This window comes from Poecilia latipinna, unplaced genomic scaffold (assembly GCF_001443285.1).
Source record: "Poecilia latipinna isolate Pla-1442-1.1 unplaced genomic scaffold, P_latipinna-1.0 Scaffold567, whole genome shotgun sequence".
Lineage (NCBI taxonomy): Eukaryota > Metazoa > Chordata > Actinopteri > Cyprinodontiformes > Poeciliidae > Poecilia > Poecilia latipinna.
Genome location: NW_015113183.1, coordinates 153,208 through 178,829, shown reverse-complemented (window position 1 = coordinate 178,829; position 25,622 = coordinate 153,208). Strand labels below are relative to the sequence as shown.

The window sequence follows — 25,622 nt, the reverse complement described above, 5'->3', positions numbered from 1 at the left end:
GTGCAAATATCTTAATACACTTAAAATAAGTTAAGACTAAGTTAAAAGTAACTTTTTAGCAAGATACAGGAGATTATTTTAAGTAAATAATTCCTTAATATTGATTAAAACGTTCAGTTGGCAGATAAATTAACATACAACAGGGAAAAATGTCTTGTTATAAATGAAATAATCTTTCAATCAAACTAGCACTTATTCATCAATATTATTGACTTAAAATAAGCTCCTATATCTTGGTGAAACATTATTCGTAGGTTAGGTTTATCTTATTTCAAGTATACTAAGATATTTATGATAGAAACAAAACCAAAATTACCTGGTGAGATTTTGTGTTTTTGCAGTGTTTTCTTGAATTATTGATGACTCCATTAGTGCTGCAACACTTTAGTGGCTTTGCAGCGCAGCCGCACTTCGAACTGTCTGCCATTACGTCATGAGAGGCTTTCTGGACCTCACAAGAGGAAAAAAAACAGAGCTTCTTGATCATTTTTAGAACCGTGCCGTATCTGCATGCGCAACACACACAGACACAACCCACGGCCATGTGGTCGTATCAACACATCTGAGCGTAATCCAGTTAACACAGTATCCCAAATGACTAAATTAATCAGAGAAAAACTATCTAGCTCATCTCCCTGCACTACTTTGATGTGTTCACACAAAAAGCACACGCACTCATTTTCACGCATACATACACACGAATAGGAATCACTGTGAAACATTGGCTAACTGAGAAATTACTTTACCTGCTCTGGTAATAAGGCCTTAAGCCCGTGGAGGAGCCTGTGAGATAGAATCAGAGTTTGAGCCGCCGGAGGGGCAGAAAAACACCCGCAGTGACCAAACACAGCCACATGTTCAGCGCCATGAAAAACGGCTTCATTAAATCGCTTTATTAACACCTACATGTTCAAATCTGCCAACAAATCGTAATATGAGACAAAGATACAGTGAGGCAGTTTTAAAATGAGGATTTCATTAATCGAAGGGTGAAAGAGCTAACTAGACCAACCATCAATCAATCAAAAGATTTGTTTTTTGTTGTATGAAATTCTGGTTCCAATAAGTCTGAAAGTTTTGGATGTTCTGGGTTATTTTGTCATTTCCTGTATGAATCAATGTTGTGCCCCTTGGCTAATTTTTGTCAATTTCAGCTTTTAAGAGGAACTATCATGCAAAATTCACTTTTTTGTATATTTTTATTCTTCCATTTGGGTTTTTATTGCTCCAAGAACAACCAAAGCATTTAAAAACAAAACAAACAAACAAAAAAAACAAAAAAAAAACCCAACAAAAAGCCAGTTTTAGCAACACATTCATGTTTTTTGTTGTCTGGAAATGAGCAGTTTCAAAATCCTCCCACTGTTACTTAGCAACCCTGGGTGAGCCCAGCCTGTCACCCAGCAACCCAAGTGGAACTCCAGCACATCTGGTCAGCTGGTTTTACTGATGTATAATGGCTGCTGGAGAAAACAAGTGCTTTGTTGTTGACTCATCATCCAGAAACCTCTTGCTGCATTCTTGCTGGTTGTGCAGGAGGCTCCACTTCTGCTTTTCAAAGATGTGGGATTATATAATTGTGCATCGTTTTACAGACATTTTCACATGCTAGTGTAAACTTTGAGTTGGGGGTTGGGGGGTGTGGCCAGTAGCAGCATATTTGGGTTTAAAGTGACAAGATGCCTAAAGCAGCTCATTCTGAAACCAGCTTGAAATAGACTAAAATCTTATCATCTATGATTATTTTGTGCAAAACAAAGTGAACATGTCTTTTATAGCACAGTCATATCCTATACATGGGAGCATAAAGGTCACCTTTAGCGCTGCCGTTAGCCTAATCTAGTTCATTCAACTTTGTCGTTTTTCCAGTTAAAACAAAGTGAAGGTTTTGTACAGTTCCTTTGAATTTTAAAGTACTTTATAGGTATTATTGTGACAGGTCGACACAAAGTAGTACATTCCTGAGATGGAAGAGATGGATACATGATGTGTATTTGTTTACTAACTGAAATCTGAAAAGTGTGTGGGGGGGGGGGGGAATGGATTTAGTTGTTTTAACTGCACAGATATAAATCGTTTGGTGAATAATTCACTTCCAACTTTGTGCATCTACAGATTCAGATTTCTCCCAGTTGCTCAGTCAGATAAGATGGAGAGTGTCTTCAAACATCCGTTTTTCAAGTGCTGACACACATTTTCATTTAGATGATTCTAGACTTTAAATAGGCCACTAACACATCAATAACAATTGTAGCTCTGGATGTGTGTTTGACCTGATGTCCTGCTCAAAGGTGAATCTCGATCCAAGTTTTTATCTTCTCACCATCTCTGAATGGTTTCCCTGTCTCTTCTAGAGAGTAATCATCCTCACAGCATGATGCTGCCAACGCCCATTTTAGCTTACATTTGGGATTATTGAAATATTTTTGAACCAAATGTAACTGAAATGTGGCAAGAAAAAGTTTTCTTATTGCTATTTTTTGCCACTTTACCATAAAAAGTAGATTCATGGCCTGGTTGCAAAGTTTCCCACCTGAGCTGTGGATCTCTGCAGCTCCTCCAGAGTTACCCTGGAAATATTTGCCGTTTCTCTGATTAGTGCAGAACTGGGCATTTTAAATGTTGGGAAACTTAACTATAACAAAACTTTACAACTTTATCGCTGACCTCGTTGTTGCATCAATACCGAGAATAAATATTCTGTGTAGATAAAAATCTGAATGTTCACAGCGTTTGTTTTCAAATCATGCTAGTATAGCATTATTAAAAGAACTTAAACTGCAAAAATACACATTAAAGTTTTTCAAAAACTTCTTCTCTGTATAAAATCTGTTGCATAATATCCATAAGTCGATTACAACAGGCAGGAAAAGCTGCATCTCCTCATTTCTCTTCATATTTCTAAAATGACTGCTCACTTTATACAAACAAAAACGTCTGTAAGGGTGAAAGTTATAATTACATGAAATAGTTTCCGTGTTCCTTTATTTCAGCTAAATTCAGTTTATTTCTGAAGGCTTTTTCTCATGTGAAGAAAATCGGGTTAGTCCTCAGATCTGCAGGCTGACTAACAGGATGACAGTCACTGCATTCACATGTGATCCAACATCTCTGAACTCTTTCCTGCATTGATTAAAAAAAAAAGTATGTTAGCCGAACCAGGCGGCTCTGAGCTAAACCAACACTCATGAGTCGAAACCTCCATTAAAATAATGAAAGCAATAAAAAGCAACAACAACAACAACAATAATAAAACCTTTGGAAAACATTTCATAAACCATCAGCAGCCAATTAGAGGAGGCTGCACAGGCTGTTCTTCCTATTTGTGTGTGTGTGTGTGTTGGGTATTAGAGCGTTACAGCGCCCAGCCCGGCTCTGCCCTGCAGGCCCGACCTTCTAATCATTATCTGTCTGTCTTATTACGCTCCAAACCGGGCCACTCTTAAATAAAATATGCAAAGGTTTCTTAAATGATGACCCGAGGCTGCGCGCGCCGCCGCTGCTCTACATGCTGTTAATCTGAGAAATGCAAATTCCCTTCATCTCGCACTCGCCTTTATTAACTTTTTTGAATTTAAAATTCCACGAACAATGAGTTCTGTCAGCTTCTGAAATGATATTTTCTCTCCTCTTTTTATGTGCGCACGGAAGCGAGTTTAGAGCATGAAATTACCAGGGGAAATATGAGCGGTTTCATCTCTCCCGCACAATTTAATTGGCTGCTTTGCAATTATTAGTTTTTGCTGCTAAAGTTTTTTTTTTAATACTTCACTGTTACTGTTTCCTTAAAGTGGCAGCTCACAACACAGTTTTATTTTTGCCTCCATGTTTGCGTGTAATTCCTCCAGTCACCATTAGCCAGCTGCTGCTCTGATTGGACGGCTGATTCCATGTGATTTGGTTTTCAGATTTCAAATTCAGTGATTCTGACGGTAAATTTGGTTTTCCTCTGCTCAACTTTATTTTGGAAAATATAATTTAGAGCATGAATTTACGTTTCTAGAGTCGTCTCCTGATTTTTTTTTTTGTCACCATGGACCTTTTTGGTGCACCCTGCTGGGGCTAAATTTGACTTTTTCTCCATTTCTCCTCTTTCATCTTCAGCCTGTTTCTACAAAGGATCAGAGAAAACCACATGAGTCGCGTTCCTCACTACTTACCATCAAGCTAAAGTCTTGATGTGTTCATCTCTCTTTTTTTAACCAATTTTAAAATACAATCCAAAAAAAAAAAAATGAATGAATGAAGAAAAACAGTTTTCTGTTGATAGCATTTGCTGAGATAAATTTATTCCCTGAATTGAGCATTAAAATATTTTACATCATTCCAAGCATCATAATGAATTTGTAGAGACTATACAGTGTAATACTATGGATTAAACCTAATAAAGACTTATTAAAAGTATCAAACATTTAAAGAGAGACAATTACAATCAAATTTTGGTGACTTACAGTGAGATGAATTCATAATTGTTTCATGCATTGTTAAATGTATCGTTTTCATTGGTTTTTACAAATAAAATTCTGAAAAGTGTGGCATGCATTTGTACTTTCTTCCTCTGGATAAATACTTAGTCGAACCAAATTTCCTGCAATTACAACTACAAGTGTTTTGCTGTATTTTCTACCAGCTTTGCACATCCAGAAACTAAAACCATCATTCATTTGTATCTTTGCAAAGTAGCCCAGAACAGAAAAGCTTCACCAGAGCATGATGCTGCCAGCACCATGTTTTCTTGCCACTTTTCCATAAAGACTGGATATGTTTAGTGTATTGTCCTCTTCCACCTGAGCTATACGACTCTGCAACTCCTCCTGAACTACTATAGTTCACATGGATGTTTCTTTGATTGATGTTTTCCTTGCATAACCAGATTTGCAGCCTTAATAGTGACCTATTTTGCTACCTTGATCAGGTTAGAATATGTTCATGTGTAATACCAAACATGTTAATTAAAATTTTTGCACAAAAATCATTCTTAGACAACGAGATTCTGTTGCTCCTATGGCCTCCTGTCACTTTAAATCCAAATAAGCTGCTGCTGGCCACGCCCCCAAACTCAACATTTATACTCGTACGTGAAAATGGCTGCAAAAACATGCACAATTATACAACCGTACACCTTTGAAAAGCAGAAGTGGAGCCTCCTGTGCAACTAACAAGAATGCAGCAAGTGGTTTCTGGATGCCAAGTCAACAACAAAACACTTGTCTTTTCCAGCAGCCATTGTACAGCACATAGAGCAGCAAAACCAGCTGACCAGACATGCTGGAGCTCAGCGTGGGTTGCTAGGTGACGGGCTGGGTTGAGGTTGCTAGGTAACGGATCAGGACACATCGAGTGTGACTCAACAATCAGGAGGTTTTTGAAACAGTTAATTTTCCAGACACCAAAAAAACATTAACTTACTGCCAAAACAGGGCTGGCAGTTCCAAATGGAGGTATAAAAATGTGCAAAAAGTGAATTCTGCATAATACGGCCCCTTTAGGAAAACTTTAAAGATCGTCAGAATGTCTGGAGAATTGTCAGAACTGTTACATGATAGTTTAACTGCTAGAAACCAAAATAGAAATAATAGGAGCTAGCTTTAGCAGTTTTTGTACACAGAAATCAAAGAAATTTATAATGTTTCTCTTCTTAAGTTAGAAAGTTTTGGCAGCTCCCTGGGAGCATTTTTTCAACAGCAGAAACTTTACAAGTCTTTTACCGATGTTGTCTTTGTTTCTGCCTCAAGTCCACAATATTGAGCTTTTCTTTAAGATCATCTCTTTATATTTACACAAACTCACAACAAGATGTAATGTTTTAAAAAAATTCTCACTAGGAGAGTTAAACATCATTTGCAATGCTGTTGAAATGTTTTTATATTTTTTACATTTAATAGAAATTCCAAACATTCCTTAAACTGGGTATAAATGCATGAAGAAAATCACATTTCAGCCAGTTTGTTCCCTGATTTAAATCTTTAAAACAATCACATGAATTTGTTTTCAGTTTGCACCACAACAACTTAATTTGTCTCCTCCGTCCGCCCCCTCCTTAGCAGCAGAGTAATGAGTGATGCCTTGAACACAATTGCTTCTGAGAAATGACTCTGAACTAATGTTGATTAGAAAGACGCAAAAATAACAAGGGCTCGCACTTCATTCCCCTAATCACCCTTGTTATTTACCTCTCTGGCGGAGTGCTCACTATGAACTTTAAATGAGAAAACCACATCAGACATAAGACTCGTGTACAAAATTAAGATTTTAGACACCAACAGAGCAGCAGCGTATGATGATGGCAGGTTTTTACCAATCAACATCTTTGCATATTTATTACTATATTTGCTACTAATTGTGTTTCTGCTGAATAGAGAAGTGAAAATATTTAAATAATAATATTTAAGCATTGTAGATATGAGGGATAAATGGTGAGTTCCTTCAATGCAGAACTTTAAAAGAATAAAACCACACTGTGACGCCACCAAGTTAATTAATTTTATACAAAAATGTGGCACAGGTTTGCTTAGTAACTGTATGTTAGGTTGGGTATGCTTTATGAACTGGTAAAAAGTTAATTACATTTTTAAACCATTGTTTTTGGTTTTTGTTTTCTTACCGTACAGCTACAAAGTTAGTTGTAATTTATTGGGATTTTACGTTAATAGTCAAAACAATTTAGTAAAATTATAAAGTAGAAGAAAAATAATTATGGTTCTTGATCATTATAATAAAATAACATCTTTTATTGGTTTTCTCAATAGTTGACCATATACATTTTTTATGACTTTGTGTTTTTGGAGTTTTTATGATGTAAAGCAGTTTGAACTGCATTATTACCAAAATTTGCCTTATAAATAAACTTCATTGATTGACTTTTTATTGACTTAATGTTTGTCTACGTTTCCATTTACGCTGACGCAACTCAGTTAAATCAAATTTCCTGATTAGTGAGTTAATTTTGCTTCAGCAGGAGTACAGCTCGTCTGTGACGATATTAGATGTTTTGGAGAGCAAGTTTGAGCTTTTTGACCTGCCTAGAAAACTTCACATAATCCTGTTACCAAAGTGTAACACGGCAGAGGCAGCATCATTGCATGGGAATGTTTTCCTTTAGCAGAGATAGGGAAGCTGGTCAGAGTTGATGGGAAAACCCTGAAAGCCTTGAAATTAACTATCCTAAACATGCAGTCAGAGCTACAACGGAGTGGTTCAGATTAAAGAATAGTCATGTTTAAATCTGAAGGTGTGGTGAGGATGCATTCACATCAGCCCTGTTTGGTCCGCTTTCATCCAACTCAGAAACTCTGGTTTGTTTGGGGAAGTGTGAACTCTGATGTGAACCAAAAAAGTGGAAAACCTCGGTCTCAGTTCGGGTGACGTGAATTCTGGTGTGGATTGAATGCATATGTGAACGCCAGGCAGACCAGAGGCCACTCCAAAAGCAGGAAATGAACTATAGCACAAGGCATTCTGGGTAAATTTAACCAAAACAAACTTGTGTGCATGTCTAGCACTAGCAGGAGAAAGGTCTCATGGTCTTTTATCGAAGACAAAACTAACCTCTAAAATCTGACGCCGCACCACTTTTGCTTGCATTTCATGAAGAAGGACGAGGTTTTCATGTTTCCTTCAGTGGTTCTTAGTGCAGCGCCACCACAGGTGAGGAGGGGAACAAGTTTTTAAAAGGTTTTGACTCGTTTGACACAGTGAGGTCAAAGCAAACTGCACTAACTGAAAATGAAACAAATGTTGCAAATACTGCGTAATATTGATTTTAAGAAATACTAGTTCCACTGGTTGATCTTTTTCACTTATAACAAAATGTTTTCCCTGTTAGTGAAATAATCTGCCAGTGGAAACTAGGACATTTTCATCAATATTAAGGAATTTTTGACTTAAATCAAGCTAATATATCTTGCTGAAAAGTTACTTGAAAGTTAGTTTTGTTTTATTTCAAGTGTACTGAGATATCTGAACTAGAAACTACACAAAAAAAAAAAATACTTGGTAAGATTTTGTTTTTGCAGTGTTCCTGCAAAGTTTTCAACTTCAGAAACAAACATGACCCGGGCATACTAATTCTAGCTTTTAGAAAACCTGTGGAGCATCTGGAGTTGATCAAATGATGGCTACAATGGTGTTACAATGGAAACCACTTAATGTTTATTGGGATATGATGCGAAGGTTTGTGCAGATGATGCATTGACATGATCCTGGGAAGAGCGGCGCTTGATTAGCCCATGTTGCTGCAGCGATGCGTGGGTGATGGAAAGGTGGTGCATGGGTGAGAAACCTGCACACATCAGAACAAACATTTACACACAGATTTATCTGCTCTGGGTATTGGTATTGAATAATTCAGTGATTTTTATCACCCTCAACCACAACAAATGACTTAATTATGTTAATCTGAGCCAGAAACTTGCAAAGACGCGCGTGTGTGTCAGCGGGATTGACAGCAGCCTACAGGCCTTCAGCACCGAAACGCTGATCTGGAATTTCACATCCTTATCCTGAAACCCTCAGGAAACCTACACATGCATGTCACCAGTTCTCTTACACACACACACACCGACACACACACCTAAAAAAATAAAAATAAAAAAGCTTCTGGGCAATTAGTACTACCCCACCTAGAGCCTTTTAATTTGCATCCCAAGTCAGACAGGATTCACATCAGCGTGCAGCAAGTGTGACACAGATACACAAGCGAGGAAAAACACTCGCACACAGGCGGTGTGTGAAATAAAAACAGAGCTGTGCATCTCTGGCTCCACAGCGTGGCTATAATTCATCCTGATGGACTGCCTGCGTCTGTGCAGTGCATCACCGTGGGGCTCAACATGCACAGCGACACACACACACATGCACACTTGTGGCCTCTGCACTTTGACAGCATGAGTCAAACACCTGTCTGCTTCACAATGATAAAAATAAAAACCTAACCCACACAGGGTGCTGCTCTAACACTCACAGGGAAGTTAATTGTGCCAGGATAAGATTAAATGTGTTAATAAATATCATAGGATAATGCAAAGTTTTGATTTTGATTGTTTTATAATCCTGCTAAGCAGTTTTTTGTTTAGCGTCGCCTTCTGCGTGAATAGAAAATTATCAATACACCCTCAGTGACGATAAAAACGCTGAATGTGTAAGGATCAATAAAGTTTTATGGCTATGGTGTGTATACATTATAGACAATCCAAAACTTTAGATTGCCTTAAAATTATTCAACTTCTCGATTTCTCCTAAGACTAAGACATTAAATTACTTTTACTTTTACAGAATGGAAAACTATATCAGAATATTGTAAAGTTTCAAATATTGAATATTCAATCAGTTTCTTTGAACTTTTGATGGTTAGTTTTCCATAAAATCAATAATGAGGTGATAAATGTCACCTCAAAGGATCAGAGTCACATGTTGCAGTGAGTTTGCCGTTGCTTAGCGCCTGCTTCGACGTGTTTTCAAACTGCATTAGTCCTTAAATTTATTGGTTTAGCTTTGGATCATTGCTGAGCTGTAAATTCGGTTCTCCCTTATTTATATTTGTATTAAACATTCGGTATCATTTTCCTTAAGCTCCTGTTCATATCTGGTAGAATCGCAACTCATGACACGTCCAGTTCTGAGCTTCAGTTTCTATCCCTCGAATGTTGCATTTGGTTTATTTAAAAACGTCTTTTTTTGTCAGTTTTTAGAGTTTTTCATGTTACTCAAAGCTTTCAGTTTTGTTTCTGTTGATGAAATGTTTGTCCAACGTCTGTGTGTCTAACCACACACTGTTGCAGGATGTCCAATATTTTCCAAATAACCAAGTTTGTATCTTTTAAATCAAAAGTTGAAATAAATAATCTCGTCAAGAAGGATGTTTTGTGCAACCATTTAGAATAAAAAGGATGTTTTTCTAATTATTATTTTTCTCCCAGTAAAGATCCTGCACAGTTAGTTAACTGAATCCATCAGCAGTCTAACAGCACAAACTCCCCACGTTTGATTTGGGCCATGAACCGTTTTATGGAGAACAGCTGCACTGATTTGGTTCCAGCTCCTTTTTTCCTCCACCTCATGAATGAAATTTCCCATGCTGCACTGCTCCGGGGTCTGGCACATCTTGGCAGTGCGCTCTCTCTTCCCCCCCACCCCCCTTTGTCTCCTCCTTTAATGCCTTCACACACCTTACAGCCGTTTGTCAATTACCGACAAGAATTTTGGCAACAAACACCATTAATTGAAACATTTAATTAGCATTAAAACCAGCAGTAATTAACGCCTTTTCTCCAGAGCTCTCCCAGCTACGGCTCAAATTCTATTAGGGCTTTAAGCAGCTCACCATTTCTGTGCTCTCCACTGATTTTCTGTATCATTCGCACATGTGTGGGTTTTGTGTGCACACACTCAGGGCCTCAGGTAAAGGAGCCTCTGCGAGGAGTCGAGCACCAAGGCCAGGCCTGCTGGGCGCCCAGGGGAGAAGAAGAAGAAAGGCGGCTGAGGAGGGAGGCAAAGACGAAGAGAAAAAACGAGGGAGGAGGTCAAGAAGGAAGGTGAGGGGAGCACTTGAAAGGGGGACGAGGGGAGAAATGAAGCGGGAGGCAAAAGAGAGGCGTGAATGGTAAAGAGAAGGAGTGACAGAAGGAGGAAAGCAGGAGGAGGACTGTGATTGAGAGAAGAAAAGGAGGAGCATGTGAACAGACAGCAAGAAAAAAAGAAGCAGAGCAACTAAAAATCCAGTGTGAGGATTAACTAATGCTCTCATGTGTGTGTGGCAGTGGGTTTTACATTCAGTACGTGTTTACTCATACGTGTGTGTGTGTGTGAGGCCTACTTGGAGCCAAAGCAGGGGCCTGGATTAGTTGCGTTTGCCAGGGCTGCGGGGCAGGATTAGCAGGCCCGGCTGCTGTCTGCTGCCGCTCTGCCGCCACTAATGGCATTATTAATAGGCAGCTAAAAAATTCATTAAAAAATCCATTAAAAATAAATGTGTTTTACATAAGACTTTGCCCCAGGTAGAAGGGACAGGGGGGAGGCAGAGGCAGGCGGCGAGGGGGTGGAAGAAAAGACGAAATGGGTGACTGTTAGCTTCGAGGTCAACTGAACGTCACAGTTCAGATAGCAGAGAGAGAGAAAAGCAGCGAGGAGTAAATAAACACTGCAGCAAATAATGTTGGATTTGATATAATGAGGCTAAATCAACAATAGTGACATCCACACTGCTTGGAGAAATCTGCAAAGCTGATGTCAAACACACATGCCTCAAAATGTGTGTTAGATGCAGGTCTGCAGCTGCTACCAATCAGAGGCAGATGATGTGCAAAGCTTTGTATTGTCAGCTGGTCATACACTGTTCCATTTCTTTCTTTTAATGTTTTTATTCTCTGTAGACATCTCAGATGATGGAGCATGAATAGTTGTCATTACTGAGCTTTATTCAACACCCAACTAGTCAGAGTAAAAATGCAAGAGAAAAATACAACACATCAGGATGCTGAAATTACATGTGAAGCCAGTTCATGTTGCTGCTAGCTTAAATGCTAAATATGCTAACATCTTAGACGCATATACGCAACATTTACATCAACTGAAAATATTATAAACTATTTCTATCAATAAAATCCATTGTACATTGCAGATATGCGCTTTTACAAGTGAAATAAACATTTTTACAAACTTAGTAGCTATGCTACGCTTAAAGAAAAGCTGCAAACGAAGCGCATAGCTAAACAGGAAGTGCTAATTCAGTGACTTCCAGTTTTCCGATCTTTTCTTTGGTTGTTTTCTGAGGGAGAAGAAACTTGTCCTTTACTGCCACTTGATTTTCAAAATTCAACTGAATAAACTATTTTAAAAAATACACTAAAAAAAATCAGCGTTACATTGAACAGTCAGCTATGACTCTTAAGGAGCCAGAACAGTTTTTGTTTGGGAAATCTACCTGCTACAAGTTCATTCCTTCCGTTAATAGAGATACTTCTTGTCTAATTTGATAGCTGGGGGCATAAGGTAATTTCATGTTCTACTTTTAATATTAATAAAGATTAATTGTTTTATTTGTTCATGGAGTAATCAGGCTCATAAGTGCTTTAAAAAGCCATCTGGAGAATACTTCCCTTTCCTTACCATTAAGCTATTTTCTACAGAAGGAAAAATCAAGATATTTTTATGATTATATTTTATTAAGTATCAACCAAAATATAACAGTTCATGTAGTTTTAAACAAAAGCTAACAAATAGCCACATTATAATACATCAATAATATATAATCCTGTTTATGAGTCATCATCCCAGTGTTTTAGTTAGTTTTTTGACTTTTCAAATCATTATTCATCACCATGTCATTGCAAATAATCTCTTAATATCACCACTTTAATTTGTTTTATAATAAATTATGCTTGGGAGCACTTGCCACTCTGAATTGGTTAACATTTCTCCCACCTATTATAGTGTTTTAGACCTAATTTATAAAAAAAAAAAAATTATTTGGAAAGAAAATAGGTTGTCGATTCACATTCAAACAAAAGTAGAAAATAATAAATGACAAAGCATATTAATCCCAGCCAAATAAATTAAAATCAGCCAAAATGAATTAAAATCCATTTGATGCAAAAAGAAAATCCTGACCTTATGTAGAAATATTGCTCTAGATTATTATCTATATCTTTATCAAAAGTTTTTAAGGTGATTAGTCTCATCAAATCAGCAGAACAGTTGTGGATTTTTGACTGTTTGAGAGTGAGAAAGCAAACAGGATGAGGGTTAGAGGTGAAGAGGTTCTGCTTTGTGTGCGCCCTGGGGATATTTAGCCAAATCACATTAACAATAAAGCGTTTCTCCCCGTTCACACCACAGATAAAACATATATGAAAGAGTGGGTGTGGGGCCTCGCCAAGTGCCCAGGGGCTTATGTTGTAGCTTGAGGGAGCCATATTTATAGAGCGAGATGGAAGATTCTGATGATTAACACACAATGCTACCAGTTTTAGTCTAAAAATATGCAGATATCCAGGTGTAGACCTGCTTTCTGCTGAAATTCTGAAAAAAATTCTGCAATTAGATATTTTTGCTAATTACCTGTAAAAAAAAAAAATCAACTTTCTAAGAGGTAAAGCAGTGTTTCCCAATTATTTTCTGTCCTGCTTTCTTTTCATGCCAGCATGAATTGAAATACTATTGAAAATATTTAATTATTCATCTGTACTAAGCACCAACACCAGAATTCTGTCATCTGATTATCAAAACAGTTTAATAAAATGAGCTGCAACAACTTTAATTTTAAGTTGTTGCAGCTCATTTAATTTTTTAAGTCTTAAAACAATTTACAAGTTCAGTTTATTAACTTTTTCTAATCAAAGCTGCTCAGTTTGTGTGATTCTCAACAGACAAAAAGTGCAAATGATTCACCATTATGTGCATTTTCAATCTTTTTTTAAACTATAATCATTGGTTACTTTTCAGCTTCATACTTATTCCTTTTCAAAAAGTAATTTTTAAAAATGTTAAACAATACTTCCTATAGTTCAATTTATCAAAAATGTTCATAATATTTTGAATTCAGTAAATACAAGGGCTATATAGGCTTTGTCAAATTTAATTGAAAATCATATCAAAATTCAAGAAGATTTTTTAAAAAATGAAAAGCCTTGTTTTAATAATAAGTCTTTTTTATTTTAACAAATGCTCAATATTTACTCTGATCTATGCAGCCAAATACTCAAATACTAGACAAATCACACTCTTTCAATAAAGTCTCTCCCTGGATTATTAGAGCCAATGGCTGGCAGTGATTCTCGACCGTTTGACTCAAAATAGAAGCATTTGAATAAAGCAGTGTGTCATCTGCATAAGGGCGCATTTAGCTGTAAGCATATGCTCCCAAATAACAATGAAAATTGAAAACTGAGACATAAAACCCGTCACATCACCATCTGTGGGAGTGATTTTTTTTAAAAAATGTCTAAAACATATAAGATATTACATTTATTATCAGTTTTGGTTAATAGATCAAGTTATGATTGATTAGGAAAGGCAATCTTTGATAAAAACAGTTAGTTTGCAAAAAAGCAGAAAAGTGTGGTTCCAGAAAAGTCAGTGATTTTTCTCCAGAAGCATCTGAAGCAGGATTTTAAATGATCAACAATCCTAATTTAGAAAGATCTTGTGCTTCTACCCAAGGCTACCCCGCCCCCACTGCATCATCACCCACCACCATCAGATGCTGTTGGTGTTGAGTAGACTTCAAGAGGTGATTAGGAAGATGTCAGCAAAGAGACCCTGAATGAGAGTTGGTAAAAAGTCAGATGCAGTTTACCACATTTAGGTGAGGATGGGTATAAAGTAAGAGGCAGAAACGAGCACCTCCCGCTGTGCCGAGAAAAAGACAGCAAAAAAAAGTCAGCAACATTCACACTCAAAGCAAACATCAAACATCATCAAACACACAGAATGAGACACTTTGATCTCCCTGACTCCACAGGAAGCCAGCATCTTTAGAAAATCCTCCAAATGTAAATTAATTTACTACAGAAAAAGATCCTGAGGCGCTGGTGCATCACAGGGTTAAACCCAAACTCTGCAGCTCAGCCCACAGAGACTCCTTATGCCTGCTGAATGCCTTTTAACCATCAGCTATGCATTGGGTCCTCACCAACAGCTAACATGCATGGCTGATTTTACATTACTCCTGAGTCGATTGCCAAACACACTGGGAATCTGTTTGCGTTAGCATCACAGCTCGTCTTTACAGACATCAGTCAAAATCACAGCAGATCTGTTTCCAGCTGAGGCCTTTCAGATTGCTAAACGTTGGTTAGGAATCCAGGACCTTGTAAACCAACAGAGGACTTTCCTGCAGGCACTTCACTTCAACACAGAGATGAAGACTCTCCTCCTTGACATGAGTCTGTATCTCATGCCAAGTTGGGGTTGAGCTTGGAACATATTTGTCAGAGTGCAGTCAAAGACAAAGTGCTGCCTGGTCTCTGCTTGATAGAGACTCAAATGAGTTTACTGCCACCTATAGAGAACATAGAGTAGTTTTCTTTGTTGATTAAACTCAGTTATTCAAAGGGGACCTATTATGCGTTCTTGAACAGGTTAGGATAGATCTATGGCCAAAACATTCTCAATATGCACAAAATCATTCTTAGATAATGAGATTTTAGTGTGGTCTAAAATCCTAATATAACTGGCGAGTTATAGATTGATGGACATCTATATAAAAACATCACCCATATTTTTGTCAGATGTTTGTTCGACTTTACAGAAAGTATTGGGGATAATTTTTTTTGCACTGAAACTATCCACAAAATACATGGGAACACTCATGTCTTTGTAGCTGACTGTTAGCAACAAAATACTTTTAAGCTTCCCTATGTAACATTTTAGTGCTGCCAATTATATCTAGAAACAACCAATCAGAACCAGGAGGAGGGAGTGAGCGCTGTCAATCATGCTTGTGTACGTACATGTCCTCCCATGTATTCCCCCTTGGTACAACTGGTTCACCACAACATAGCTTGCCACAAATGCTAAGGCAAGTTAGCATTTGGTAGATAAACGGTTTTCCTGGAACGGCAAGTTGTTCCTCTGCCATTAGCACATACACAATGTTGATTGACAGCGGTAAGACCCTCCTCCTGGCTCGGATTGTTTGTTTCTGACCAGGAGCAGTGCATTTTTTCAGACTGCAGTAGTAGCACTGGACGAAGGTGAACGATCTTTTCACAAATTATCTGTCAAGACAGTTTTAACAAGTGGGTTTAATTTTTTTTATTATAAAAGATACAAAATGCAGTTTTGAGGTGAAATTTGAAATGGGTTCCCTCAAATCAAGGCAAACCATATTCTGCTTTGTTTCATATATCTTCCATGTTCAAATATATTCTCACCTTTCAGAAGCAAAACGAGAACCATTTATTATCTGTTCAGTCTGAAACGCGTCATCGGCCTGTTTGGCACCATTCTGACCCGGTGGATAAATTCCTCAGCGTTAACATGATTCTGTTTCTGGTTGGCCAATGGCCACACCAACAAGTTTCCTGTTTTTCTCAAGAGCCACTGCATCACACACAACTAGTAAAAATCAGTGACATCACAGCTTAAAGCAGGTGAACGGCGTTACAGACAACAACATCAGTCCACATCACGTCACCTCCAGCAGAGCTTCGTCACGGCAGGCTGTCTAAACATCCGTCCTCCGGGTTACGGTCAGACGTGAGCTTATCCTCTGCTGACTGACATGCTTGTCTTTGCCGTGTCAGAGTAGAATAGCTGCTAAATGCGAGTGCAAGGACTCTTTTTCTCTCCCCTTCACACCGAGAGACACACTGCCGCCCCTCTGCCCCTCCAACCTGCCTCCAGGTCCTATAATCTTTTTACAATGTGTTGAAACACAGCAATAAATCTGTTAGCTTACAATCTAATTTCCATGGCCTTTTCCAGAAATCCTCATAAACTTTTGGCGCCCCCATTAACAGCCCTATTGAATCAGAGCGCTTAATCTGCTTCCAGGTGAGGGGTCAGAAAATGAATGCTTTGAGATCCATCACGCTGATGGGAGCAGAGAAAACTGGGCGAGGAAGAGCGCTGGGGAAAAGGGCAGCATCTCCTCCTCATAGGTCAATAGCAGCCAAGAGAGTCAGTCATTCACTTTTTCCCTCAGCGTCGCTCTCATTTCCCATTTAATATAGACATCCAATTAATGTGAGCATGTCTGGGGCGGCCCAGATCCCCGTGAATTATGGCCCATCATCCCCCCAGTTATGGCTCGGCAAGAGAGTTGTGGGAAAAAGGAGAGGACACAAGGAGACAAAGACAGAAACAGAGGGAGGATTTAAGATGGAAAGAAAATGAACTGGGGAAGAGGAAAAGGGAATAGTTTGGAGAATCAATAAATAAAGCAAGAGACAGAGCAAAAGGAAATAACTCTTGGAGAAGAGGAAAGAGGATCAGAGAGACGTGAAGCAAATTAAACCGGCAAGATGAGGAGCAAAACATAAGAAAAACAAAGGATCAGGGAACCGGACAGCAAATGCAAAGAAGAGAGGAGAGGAAACCTTTACAAGAATTAGAGATAATTGATTGGCTGTTGGGGCAGCTGTGGCCTCCAATGATTGGCTGCCAGGAGAAAGAGCAAGATTAGTTTCCAAAGTGGTGCTACCGACACCTGAGCTGCGTTTGTGAGCGCGCGCACAAACAGCATTACATCCACGCCTGTGATATTAAACCTGGACAGCAGCTCCTTATTGTCGCAGCAACAGGGATTTGTCATTGTACCTCATTATCCAATTAACACCATGTGGTCCTGCAGCCAAACATACACACTCCTCCACATGCAAACACACACACACACACACACACACACACACACACAGTGTGGTATTATGTCTGGGCTTCAACAAAATTCAAACAGGAAACGTAGCAAACTTTAAGGTGCACAAGCTGCAAACACTAAAATTTCTCTCTCAAATCTGCATAGGGTGTCTTCACACCTAGTTTTCTGGTGGATTCGGTTCAATTTGGGACCAAAATTTCAACATTTATTACCTTTTCAGGTTGAGTGGTTTGCTTTCTAGTTGCACTGTGTTTTTGTTTTTGACTTCAGTTGAACTTATTGGTTCTGAGAGCTTCTTTCTTTCTGTCCAAACAATAATGTGGCAGAGCTTCTGAATAAACAGTCTGTCCCAACACAGTCATTTAATTGATGGGCTCTCAATTTAAATCCTACAGACAAAAAGGCATTTTCTTTCCATGTATACATATGTATGTCTTTTGCAGTACTATTGTGGTAACAATAAACGTGACAATAACAACTATTTATTACTACTTTTTAGACAATTCTAGGGCTATGACTGTTCTTGAAAAACAGAACGTATATATATATATATATATATATATATATATATATATATATATATACATATATTTAATCATGTTTTTTTTTTAATATCATTAGAAAAATTATGGGTTTTTAAAAAAACATTAATTACATTGATAGTTGATCATGTATATTTAAAAATCTATAATGGAGAATGCCTTAATATTTACTTGATGGAATGTTAAAATTTATATTTAAAGTTACTGTTTGTTGTGCTTATCTTTCAGCTTAAGTTCTGATTTGGTTTAAATAGTTTGTGTATTAAGGTTTTTTTCTTTTTTGTGTTTAATTTTGTTTATGTCTTTTTAGGAATGTTTGTAAAGGATTATTATAGTAATGTCTGAACCAGAACCCAAATGAACAATTAAAGAAATTAATTGGAATTTATTGTAACAAGAATAAATCTAAATTTGTATCATAAGAAAATTATCACGATAAATGATAAACAAATGCCTACCCTTACTTCCTGCATATTATTTGCTGAAAAGCCACTTCAATTAAAAAAAATTCTCCTAGGAAAAAGATTAATTTTCAAACAATTTTTCCACAGATATTTGTAAGATTATGAAATGTTCAAAAAGTCAGAATCTAATTTTTCTGCACCAACAATCCAGAAACTCCCAGTAAAATGCTACGAGTCTTCTTTGCACGCAGAGCTCAAAGTAGACAAATTGAAACCATAAGTCAGTAAAGAGAATGCTTGAAAACAAAACAAGCTAATAAAGAGTATCGTATAATATCTACCATCCTTTTATTTTGCTAGATTTTGAAACATATCAAACTAAATGGAAAAAATGTGCATCTGATTAAACGTTAATATCTGAGAAGAGCTCCAGACTTCCTGCACTATTGTGTCGCCGCTCACAGAGGGATCTTTTTCTGATTTTCGAGGAAAAAACAGCAGTTATTACTAGGATAGGGGAAGTATTCCAGCACAAATCCCACTAAATCCTGATGTCAGAAGTTTTATTATTAAAACTGGGTCCACTCTTTGCAGTTCTCAGAGTCTCAAAGCATGAGAGGAAAAGATGGGACAGGTTGGAGTTTTCATAAATGACTAAGAATGAAACGACTTACAAAAGAATGGACATTTTCACTAGGTGAAATAGTTGGTTTCCTTACTGATTTTAATGTAACAAAGAACTGGAAAAAGAAGGCACCTTGTTTCAATTTTTAGACAATCCTACAAAATGTGACCTCAAAACTGCAAAACATAAAGCAGCAAGAATTCAAGTAATTTATTATCTTTGCTTCAGAAAATCATTGTGTATTTTTCTAGTGCTCGGGATATTTTTTATTATTTTATTAGCACAAAAACATCTAAATATACATTTACAAAGTAAATTTTTTGCTTTCATTAATTAGTGTGTCTGATTTTGTTCTAGGTTTGCACCACAGTTGTCTGGCAACCAACAGGCATCTCATTTGGGACCAATATGAGATGACTAAACACAACCCATAAAAAGTTGGGCTCCCAATGCAGGCGTAAGCTTTTATTTCAAATCAAATGAATTGGCTTAGAGAGGCTTTTTTTAACCACTAGTTATTCTGTATGAAACCTATATTATAATGAGGCATCACGCAGTATGTCGCTGTTCAACTGAAGTCATGTGTGTCTATAAAGTCTTTCTTCCTGAACTGGTTTACTTCAGATTTAAGAATTGTCAGATTTTTTTAAAAAACAACTTCATTTTCTGATCTACAAACCAGTACAAAGACGCCTCTGTTCTCCAACAAGGACTTTAACAAGCTTCTCCAGACATAAAGCTGGAAGTCAGGCAGACTATCATTGACGTCCACACTCCAGTCCAGTAGGTGGCGGTAAATCAACCTCGAGTTAGTTTTCCGTTCGCAAATAAAACACAAAAGAAGACGAAGACTGGCAAGAACCATGGACATAATATAATATAATATATATAGACATTATATTATGTGGCAACAACATTCTCCAGAGTCCTACATCAGGTCTGTAAGGTTATTTGCGGGAAACAACGGAAAAATCAGCATCTTTCGCAACCAGAGGAAGAATGAGAAAGTCTCATTGGATGCGAGACTGGTCGCTGTGACGGACGCATTTTACACGTACAAAACTGGTAAGCAATGACTTAAATAACATCGACTTGTAAAAATCTCCCTTCAGGAAAATGCCTAAAACTAAACATTAGCATAAAAAGGTGCTTAAATGGAGCACCGTTTTCATGCCGCCATAGAGCTAACATTGTGACTGACACACATAAACTCAAGCATAACTACCTCCACTTACTGATCAATAAGTGTGGGTGTAACAGAAATTGAATGTTTACAACCAGTTACCTTGAACATGTGGTAGTTGCCGTCGATCACAGGTTCATTCAACCGGACATGACGTCATCTGTAGGCCTTCATCCATTTCTTGCTTTATTCCAGATTCTGTTTGAGTTTTGAAATGTCAAAAATTGGTTTCCGCCTCTGAACGTTCTGAGTAACAGCTGTATGTTTCCCCATTGACAACGCTGGACCAGTATTTCCAATTATTTTCCTCGAAATCTCCGACCGCAGCGCATTAGCAATGATGAACTCTCAATGTTTTCGGAAGTTCAGTTCCTCCAGTTAAGAGGCGTGTACTTCTGGACAAATCGCGATCGCTGATTGGTCAGTTGCCCTACAATGATTTACAGGTGGCATCACGTGATTCCTTGACTTGAAAGAAATGTTTGAAATGTATGTAAACTTCTGAATCTAAAGAAAGTTACCAAAAAATATCTTTAACAAATATTTTCTCTAAGTTTTCTGGCATTTAGCAAATAGAATAAATATTGGTTATTCTAATTAATCTAAAACAACAGTTTGATCGGATTTATACGATGAAGAATTAAGAAATCCAAAGAAAGAATAAAAGAATACAAAACAAAATTATGATAATAAAGTAATAAAAATTATGAGAATAAATTTATAATATTATATTTTGACAATGAAGTTGCAATATTATGACTTCATTCTTATTACAACTATAGTTGTAAACAGTTTTTAAGAAATTATATGGGGTGTTTTTCTGAAAATGGCAGACGTTTTTGATAAAGTTCATTGAGTGTTTGGTGAGGGTTAGATACCGTGACCTGCAGTCACGTTGTAATTTTTCATTAGTGAGAAAGGAGCAAGGCAAGGCGAGTTTAAGCTGTCTCACTAAACTCTTTTTCAGAAAAAAGAAGATGTTAGGTCTTCAAAGTCTAAGATATGCAACATTTCTTGTTCCTCCTTTGGTTAAATAAGAAATAAACAGACAGGAAATGGAAAAATCAATGTAGTTTGAAGCAAAAGGATCAAAAGTATTTTGGTCTTAGAGAAAAGCAGATTGGGCTACAGTTTTGTGTGTGTGTGTGTGTGTGTGTGTGTGTGTGTGTGTGTGTTGTCAGTGTCTGCTTTACTTTGTACAGTAGTTGTGTTTTTTTGGAAGCCTAATGTTTCCTGACATCCCACAGTTAAAGTATCATAGAGGCAGAGTGATTGCCTCTGGCTAGCAGGAAAGAGACTGCCTCGGGCCTTTCGCTTTGGGCAAGAGTGTGTGACTGTGTGTGTTGTGAGCGTGTGTGTGTTTAAGTGTGGTGCAAACGGCCTTTCAACTCGCAATATTCTCTGTGTCATCAGCTTAAGCGGCTAAACAGAGTGTTCAGGAGAGGAAGGAGGAAAGGAAAGGAATGGAGACAGATAGAGGAAGAAAAGCTCTCACGCGGCATTACCGCCTGGCTCTGCGCCGAACTCCCTTTAATGAAGGAGGAAATGAAGATGGAGGACGAGGGATGAAGAAAAAGGAGGAGGAAAATTCTTTTTTATCTCTTCTTGCTTCCGTCTCACACTCTGAGCATATGTATGCCCACAAAGCATGGCGCAATCTCCATTAGAGAAAGAGCTGTAATTTCAGAACTCTTTTGTCGCCGCCGCTTTAAAAAAGTTGGGCAGATTGGTAATAGTTGCTGTTAAATTATTCAAGTGTTTGAGCCTTAGAAGTTTGGGAAAAACTGCAGCTTTTTTTCTTCTCCTTTTTTAAGATTAGGATTAATGATGAGCACCTCTAAGCATAGAACTTCCTCACTCGAGGCCGGAGCTTCAAGTTTTTAGCATTTCCTTTTCTATTCACATTTTGCACATTTTTGTTTTTCCATTTGTGTCTGAACTGCTTCTGAAAACAACCCAAGTGTTAAAGAAATCACCCAGATTGTTTGTTGTTTTTTGGTGTCTGGAAAATTAGCAGTTTCAAAAACCTGCACATTCAAAAGGCAATGCGGCATTGCCTAGCAACCCTAGTCAAGTCCAGCCCGTCACCTAGCAACCCAAGTGGAAGTCCAGCACATTTGGTCAGCTGATTTTTCACTTCAGGCTGCTGAAAAAGACAAGTGTTTTGTTGTAGACTCACCATCCAAAAACCAGAAAACCCACACCAGCCAGAAAAGATCCTTTTTGCATAGATCTCTTGATTATAACTCAGTAGTTTTATTGTTCAGAAATTACAAAAAACAAAAGAACAAAGCCAGTTCCAAATCAAGTCCTCATGAGTCACATTCAAAGTGTCTTAAGGTCACTATTATTAACAATAAGCCTCCTGGCCTTAACGTGGACATGAAGGATAATCTTGAAAAAACCCTACTTTCATTTTAGTCTTTAAAATACTAAACTTGTAATTCCTGTTTGGTGTTTGGTGCTTCTAAAAACAACCCAAGAGATTAAATTAACCACCCAGCCACCTTTTGGCAACAAGTTAATGGTTTTTGTTGTCTTCAGAACAAGCCATTTGAAAAGCTTCCCAGTTGGTAAGTCACTCAATGGGCAGTGCTGTTACCTAGCAACCCCAGCACGTCACCTAGCAACCTACGCTAAGCTCTAACACCTTTGATCAGCTGGTTTTGGTTTTGGCTGCTAGAAAAGACAAGTGTTTTGTTGTTGACTTACAATTGTTGGTTGTGCAGCAGGCTCCACTTCTGCTTTTCATAGATGTACAGCTGTATAATTGCACATCTGTTTGCAGCCATTTTTACGTGCAAGTTGGGGGGCATGGCCAGCAGCAGGTTATTTAGATTTAAAGTGACAGAGGCCCTAAGAAAACTCATTATCTAAGAATAATTTGTATTAAAAAAAAGTGAAACAGACCTTTCCTAACTTGCTCAAGGAAACAGATTCTCACAATCTGCTGGACAGATTCTCACAATGCAATTACTGATAAATATTTCACTTTTGCAGGTAAAAGCTACCAATGTGGCTGACTGATACACAAAGCAATACCTTGGAGATATAACATTAGGACCAAAGTGCATGAGGTTTTGACCTGTAGGTGCTAGCTTACAGGAAGGAGTGAGGAAGGAAGGGAGGGTCACTGTACAGTAGTTTATAATGGTGTCTAGTGTGAGTCCACGCAACAGATGAAGTCATTTCACACTTGTCTGTGAATGAAATGAGAACCCGGCGATAACATCTCCCTCCGCGCCCGCTCTATGCCAGCCGGGCTTTTGATCTTCCCGAGCGGTGCTGAAATGATCTTCTGTCCGAGTTTTTTACAGCAAATCAGTGCCGGACAATTCTCTCCCTCTGCTCCCATTTTCCTGTCTTGTACCGAAAAGCTGTCAAGCCGAGAGTTCAAAGCGTAGGTCCGTGATGAGATGAGAAACCACTTGGGAGGAATCACATTAGCGCCTGGCTTTCCCATGTGCCGGCGTGTAAAACATCAGAAAGAGGAGGAAATAATTTCATGACTTGACGACGGCCTTATATTGTTGAGGAGCCAGCAACACTGCTCCTGCAGACTGTAAATTCCTGTGGCACAGATCTGCATCCAGCTCAGCTAGCATTTCATTCTCTGTGGTGGAGCAGTAAACAAATACAAAACGCACCAAGCATTTAAGTAATTCTTGTCCAGAAAGTGACATATCAAAGCTTTCAGGAAACCTGAATCCACTTATTTTCTAAACCAATCATCTGGCTGCAGATTCTTCATGAAATACACTGCAAAAACATAAAATCTTACCAAGTATTTTTGTGTAGTTTCTACTGCAAATATCTTGGTTCACTTGAAATAAGACAAAACTAACTTACAAGTACATTTTCAGCAAAATATAGGAACTTGTTTTAAATCTATAATTCCTTAATATTTATTAAAAAACAATACAGCCTTGACATTTCAATGCAAAATACTTAGTCAAAACGACTAAGTAAGAACATTTGTTAGTATCCTGAATAATTTTAACATTTTAAAACAAGAGAGAGAAGAAGCCCGCCATATGCAAAGGAGTCAAAGCTCAAATGAAAAAAACAAAACCTGTAAGGCTTAAAAAAAAAGAAAAAGAAAAACAAGACTAAACCAATACAGAATAGATGAACAATATTTAAATTCCTGTCGATGGCAAAAACCACAAAGTGTTGACCAGAAAAGTGTAGATGTATACACATGTCAAAAAATCCAAACAGCTGCGTATACAAGAAAATAAACAGTCATGATTAAACCTGATTAAACCTTATTATATCTGTTTAGCAAATTATTTTAATGCATTTTTTACCTAAAAAGTGAAAAATGCAGTTTTAACTCCTCAACCATTATTCCATACCTGAACCCCTTTAACTGTCTAACAATTGGTTTTAATATTCGTCCTGACCTTTAGTTTCTTAAACAAATCCTTCTTTCTTAATTCAGTTTGTTTTGTAGTTTTGAAGTTTATTGAATGTTACAAATTACACATAAAATGACAATAATACGGTATACAAATGTTCAAAGGAGTGTGCATTAGTATAAACTTATTGAAAGTACTTACAATAAATAAAATCATCTAGTTCACAACAATAAGCTTGTTTCTTTGTGTCCAAACCACCTCTGTTTACACTTTGAAAGGAGTTTATTATAAGCTTTCTACATTGTTAATGCTGTTCTGAGCTCTACTATGTTCTAAATTCTTAAAGTTTGCAGTGTAAGAAATAGTGTATGTCAACTTGTAAAGTGAAAAAATACTAATTAAAGACATTTTTTGATATCTTTCTCTCTCACACACACACACACAAATCCAGTGTTCACATGGAGGGAAGCAACATGCAGGGAGGGAGAGGTGAGCCATGAATCATGACTATTATCATTAGGTTAAGCACCAACCAACCCCAAAGGCAGAGGAAGCCTCTGTGGAGAATCGACACTCTAAATGAGCCTGATTATTATTATTGTCCTCCAAATGAGAGTGATTAGTATTGATGTCTAAATGAGCACTGAGGTTATTATTGCCACGATTATTAGTATTATTATTATTATTGTGGTGGCGTTATGAGCAGCCCTGCTCATTTTTGCTTCATTCACTTTTAATTCCACAGGCTGCCTTTTTAACTGACAGCAGCACGGCGGCGCAGCTGTGACGTCCGTGCACGCGCGTACACACACACACACACACACACACACACACACACACACACACACACACACACGATTATTCATTCACACTAATCTTATCAAACATTAACACAGCAGTTGTAAATGCAAATTCATATCCAGACATATGTGCATAATGGTTGAAGGTGTCAAAACCCAAAATAAACCTGACAGGCTAACATGTATGAATCTAAATTCTGCCAGAAACATGCAGATTTCTGCAGTCACCTGGAGGAAAGCTGCATGCTCCACTGCATCCTTGTCTGATGAACCAGATGGCAGCAATTCCCTCAAACAAATAAATAAATCATCTTTACATCTGGATAGGTTATGAATGCTAACACATATGCTAACAGAATAGGCATGATGTGACGCAACTATAAAGCCGCT

The 25,622-nt window shown here is 37.7% G+C and overlaps 1 long non-coding RNA gene across 2 annotated transcripts in view; it reads right to left on the bottom strand.

Moving 5' to 3' along the window:
* LOC106953175 (uncharacterized) overlaps positions 1 to 20,481 on the bottom strand; it is a 73,908-nt gene extending 53,427 nt beyond the window's left edge. For both annotated transcript variants that reach the window (XR_001426146.1, XR_001426145.1), the window contains exon 1: positions 20,174 to 20,481. This is a non-coding gene — a long non-coding RNA (uncharacterized LOC106953175). The remainder of the gene's footprint in view (positions 1 to 20,173) is intronic.
* Positions 20,482 to 25,622: the final 5,141 nt, after the last annotated feature.